Consider the following 5,870-nt stretch of genomic DNA (forward strand, 5'->3'; position numbering starts at 1 on the left):
AGAAGATAAGGGCAATCCCAATGTTGATCCTTTCTCATCTGAATTATTTCATTCACAGTATCATTTGCTCTTCAAAAAAATTTTTTTTTGCAGTATTTAGCTTCCGGGAAAGATCTAAATAACTGCCAAGAAGTGCTGGCATAAGATGTAGAAATCCATTTGAATGGCTAGTGATTATGCTTCTTTAAATCTAAGTGACCACACCTTTGAGATACAAATTCACATTTTGGCTTTGAAATGTTTCTGCCTACTTAAATGTACAAAGCAAAAAAGTCATAAATTGGCAACTAAAAATAAGAAAGATAAAATTAGAATGCATATGAAAGTATTGATGCATAATATGCTTTGTGAAATGTGTTTGTGTGCAGTTTAGCTATCTCCACTTTAGGGTTTAGGAGTCATCATTTTCAAGAACTTCTGTGTTCTGTACATATGCAAATATTTCTGAGATGGGCTTGGATGACTGTGACGTTGGGCCTCCCAAGTTTCCTCTTAATTAGTGTGAAGATTCCAGTGACTGCTCCTCCTTTACCATCCCCATACACACCACTTGATCATACTAGTCTTGTTTTCTTCCTGTTTTTGCTTAGTACATCATTAACAATTTTTGCATGAAACAGATTTTTGCTGAAAGTGACTGGTAAACAGTTAAAGAAGGTAACAATCACAAGCTGTCATCCTAAAATACATACTTTTTGTATAATATAGTATAATTTTTATTGATTTTTGGTTCTGGTTTGCCTGCTAACCTGCCAGTGAGTAACTGGTGATTCTAATGGTCATAATTGGATCCCTCTTCTCCCTTCTTTCTTCTGTGTTCTCCCTCACTCCCACCTCTGCTACTATTTCCATTGCTAAAGAACAATGAAACCTCTACCATGTTTCACAACTGTACATGTTCATTTTTTAAGGTGTGGTAGTATTTTGTAAAGCAAAATGATTTTCTATCCTGAGGTTCTTATTTTTTGTTCTAAGCCATTTTGTGGATAATATTCGTAAGAAAATGTTCTTCCGATCAGAGCAGACACCAGAGATGGTGTGTGAATGAGGAAAGATTTCTTTCATATACGAGAATGTTTGCTCTGTGCCTAAGATAATGGTAACCCTAACACTTGTGGAGAGCCTTCCACAGACTGGGTGTGGCGCCAAATGCTTTGCTTGCCTCAATTAGTAAATTTTCCAAAAAGCTTTGGAGGGGAATGCTATCACTTTTTTTCCATCTTTGATGAAACTGAAACCTAGCTAGGGGAGTAACTGTCCAAAGGTTCATAGTGATTAAGCTGAGGAAGAAGCTCAGCCGGTCTGGTCTGACTCTGCAGTTCTTACTGTTGTCAGAGATGACTTTATTGTAGAGCTAACCGTGGGAGAGTCATTGACCATGGTGAGATTCTTTTCCCATTCAAAACAGACTTAAGCTTCTCCTGCAACTCAGTCTATGGTATTTCCAATCATTTCCTATTTTTGGTAGACTGGTGGAAAAATGAGAGATAATCATAGGTGCTTAAATATATCACATTAGAAATATCAATTAATATACAAGGGTCTCATTTTGGGGAAGTAGTAAGTGTCTATTTATATTCTAAATAATATGTGTTACTGTTCAATTTGAAAGCATTACAAAAATGACCTTGAAATTTGAATGTTCTGCGCAAATGCTTGCAACAGTATCCTGGTGCTATTATTCTTCTCTCATATAGTTGCAAGTATTAATATAGCTATACACAGTCTCCCGTGTAGGCCTTGTTGTGGCATTAAATATAGCATCATTCAATTTTTATTAAATTTAGGAAAATGTAAAAGACCAGCAAACTGTGTTTGAAGAAAAAACTACTTAGGCACTGTCTTCATAAATTCAATACCACTTTTAATTGCATTTATTCTTCAGTAAACGGTGCAGTTTATCATGCTCCTTGAGGAGGCATTTTCACCAAAGAAAATTTGGACTTTTTTCATTGATGTTTTTGTCATAACAAGCTGATGCAAAACAGTGCAAAACAAACTGGGCTATTTGGTTTTGGACTGAGTTGCAGTTACCTTCTACATGTTTATGGTTTAGATTCACTCTGTCAGCTTTATATTTCTGAGGAAATTTCAAAGCAGATTCATTTAAAACCTTGGCCAGGGTCACTTGTAATGTGGAAATTAACATTAGGTGAATGTTGAAAAATAGGACAGATGCCTTCTTTTTATTTTTAATTTTAATGTAAAATCTATTTATGTTGTTTCTTTTAACTATAGATATATAGCTCTTTTTATTCTTTCTGACCAGTGTTTCTGTCATATGGATAGGAAGCTGGGAAAAGACTGCAAATTCAAACCTAATGGGTGTACCAATTCCTGGAGTGTTTCCCTGCAAGGAGCTATTCCAGGCAGCCAGGGACCATTTTCCTTAATGAAACGCACTGTTCTGAAGTCTCGGTACATGCATTTAGCAAACTATAATAGGTTTCAGCAGATAGCACATGCTTGGGAGTGCCCAACATTGGTGTCACTTTTGGCAGCTGAAACTAAAGAGTGATTTAGGGAAGGAGTAGAACAGGCTTAAAAACCATTTTTTTGCAGATGATGAGATACAAGATCTACCTGGCATCCCACTACCCAATAACAAGACAAGAGAACAATGATGCTCGCATGCGCACCTACACACACACACACACACACACACACACAAATAAGGGCTATTACAGAAGCAAAGAGCTTGCTAGGATTATTCCAGGATTAGATTTGATCCCATTAAAGATGACCTTCGCTTTGCCCCCAGAGCACAAGATTCAGCAATTGCCATCACAGTTGGCTCTCCTAGGAACTACTATATCTAGAAGAGCAACTATCCTGTGTTTCCTTTCCTAGTGTTTTCCAAATCTCTGCTTCGCTGTGGCCAAAGGCAGAACTGTGACTCCAGCAAGAGCCCTGCTTTGTTACCAACGATAATAAGAATAATGAAAGTAAAGGTTTTACCACATAGGCCTTGGCCCTTGCTTCTCTGGCTTTCACATGCAGCATCATAAATAAGAACCACCTGCATAGGTCACCCTCAATTTAACAATTTATTCTCAGCCAATGGGCTGTAAACGGAGAAATGTTTTAATGCGAATTTCTAGTTATTCTCAAAAGATAGACGTCTAAGTTGGAAACTTATTTTAGAAGACTCCAGAGTAGTTACTAATGGCAAGTTATGTTCCCAAATTTTCTGTATGTTTCCTTGGAAATATTTAGTGTGTTTAAGTATAATTCCATTAGATTTGAGTAAATAAAAATATATTTGCATATTAGAAGTTACAGATATTTGTATGATTACAATACATGGAGTAGATTTTATATATCATGGTTGTTTCAAAAGTTATTGGAAAATTTTATCATAAGAACTAGGCAGAGATTTTAAACATTTTACTGAACTAATCTTTTTATTCCATTTAAGAATATTTTAATGTATCTCAATATCGTAATTATATGTATTTTATCTAAAAATGTGTAGATATGGACATAACTATAGCACATGCAAAATTCAATATAAAAAGAAACAGAATGCAAATGCATGCCTATTTTTGTTTATATACACTTCACACATGCAATTCTTTTAGTACTTTTGCAAGTATTGTCCTGTTTCTTGAGATTTATAACTGAAGGAAAACTTGTCTTAATGTATTAAGGTCAGTTAGCTGTATCCCTAACCAGTTTTCTTTCATTTTTCTAACAAAACTAATACTCCTTTCCATTTCACTTTTTAGATTATTTTCTAATGACATAGTTACAGCACTCAGCTTGCATGGCCTTGTGGGTAGCATATAGGAGCAAGGGCTAGACAGTCACTCTAACGCATTCTCTGGCCTGCTGTGCTGATACCAAGGTTTAGCTAGGATATGTGGTCCAGGCATAGCAATATGACTCCATATTTGCTTTTCTTGCTTTTTTCCAGAAAATTCTGAAACAGTATAGATATTTGATTGGTCACCATTTCTTCTCCCTGAGGAGAGGTGTTCATTCAGCACAAAGTTTCCAAGGAAGAAAATGCCAGAGACATGACTGGTATTTGCATTACATTTCCTCTGACAAAAAAGCTGCACTCATTTTAGGAATCTCAGAAATGGAAGGAAGTAAGAAGTTAAGTAAAACCAAAAATATTCTTAGGTCCTAGAGGTGAATATTGTAATGACTTTTCTTCTTTCTTCTTTTTTTTTTTTTTTTTTTTTTTTGGAAAATAGTTTGATAAGTCTATTTGGGAAAATTGTGTTGAGTATCACTTTAGTTGGGGAAGCAGTCACTATAAAGAAGAGAGGTTGGTTAGCTTCCAAGGCATTCTAGGTGGTGGCATGGTGATGGTGGAGTTAGCTCTGGAGAGGAAGCAGGGAGTGCTTTGTTGAGGGGAAGGCTGACATAACACAGTGATAATGCTCCCATCAGCTTCACGGACACTGTGGTATCCCTAAAATTACCATGGTTTGGAAGAATGCATAGTTTTTTATAAAATGATGAGAAGATATTGTTTTCATTATAGACACATGACAAATAGGAAACAGCAGCAGTTGTGGCTATAAACCAACCACAGAACTAAAAGCTTAAAGGAAAATAAAGCGGTGTTTGGGATGAGATTTGCTGTCACATAGTATGTAAGCTATCCCTAACCCATGATGATGTCTGCATTACAGCTGGAAACTGAACAGAGGATGTAGTTGATAAAGGGATATTAACAGGGCTGAAGAGCTCTCATTTTGAGGATTTTCATCCTCAACCGGCCTAATTCTAATATGAAGCTACAGGTATTAGCAAGTACCAGTCTGTTAAATTCTCATGAAAAATGCTGTGAAGTATGATAGTGTGGGTAGCTTTTCAAATTTAGGTGTCTTTTAGAGTTTGCCAGCAGATGATAATCCATGCTGAGGACAGGAAAAATAAATTACATTATGTACAAATACCAGAGTTTTCTCTACTAAGGATGATAGATATCTGGAGTGGTGTTCAATAACACACTTACATAAACCTGAAATTGGTCTCAAGAAACTACAGCTTGAATCAATGCTGAGAAGAGGAGGTTGAGAGCGGTTACATCATTATCAAAATGCATATCAGCTCAAAATCACTTCCTTGTTCCTCCACTTACTATTGGCTTCCCAGTACATAAAGTTCAAACATGAAAATTTACATAGTTTTCTAGTTTCTCTCTGCTATTAATCTGCTTCTCTTCAAAGCAGAATATTTTGAATGACATGCGTGTATCAACTGCTTTAATTATTTGATCATTCATTCTTTTTTTGATTGTTCGTTCTTGTCTTACTTCATTCCAATACTTTTAAGGGTTACTTACAAAGCTGCCAGTAGCCTATGCTATGCGCAATTTGTTTTTCTCATGCTGTACCTATGTATGCTATCAATTGATAGCAACATCAATTGAATCATATCAATTGAATAATCAATTATATATGATGTGGAGTATTAAAATATTTGTGATGATCACATATCAAACAAATCTCTGTCCAGAGGTTTGAAAATGAAATGAGGCAGCAAATGTAAACGTGTTCAAACATGTATCCACAGCTCCTTCTCTGTCCCTGGTACTGATAATAATGATGATGTGAGGGTGAAGGAAAATGAAAGTTAATCTATCCTTGGATGAAGAGGTACTAGCTGGGCATCTTAGAAGCCAGTGAGCAGTGAGCATAGTCTGGGGATTTTAAGGAGGCTGAAGAAGATGCCAGGCTGTTGACCCAGGGGCTTCAGCCAGTTTGCAGGTCTGATAACAGCAGGGTTTCTTGAATGTCAGCACATTTCTTCAAGAAACTTGCTTGATTGCTTGACTTTATCATTAAGAGGGCACAGCAGAATACCTGAGCCATACAAAATATTGTTTTGGTGGGATCCCAGACAGTGTTGTG

Source organism: Ochotona princeps, chromosome 14, assembly GCF_030435755.1.
Source record: "Ochotona princeps isolate mOchPri1 chromosome 14, mOchPri1.hap1, whole genome shotgun sequence".
NCBI lineage: Eukaryota > Metazoa > Chordata > Mammalia > Lagomorpha > Ochotonidae > Ochotona > Ochotona princeps.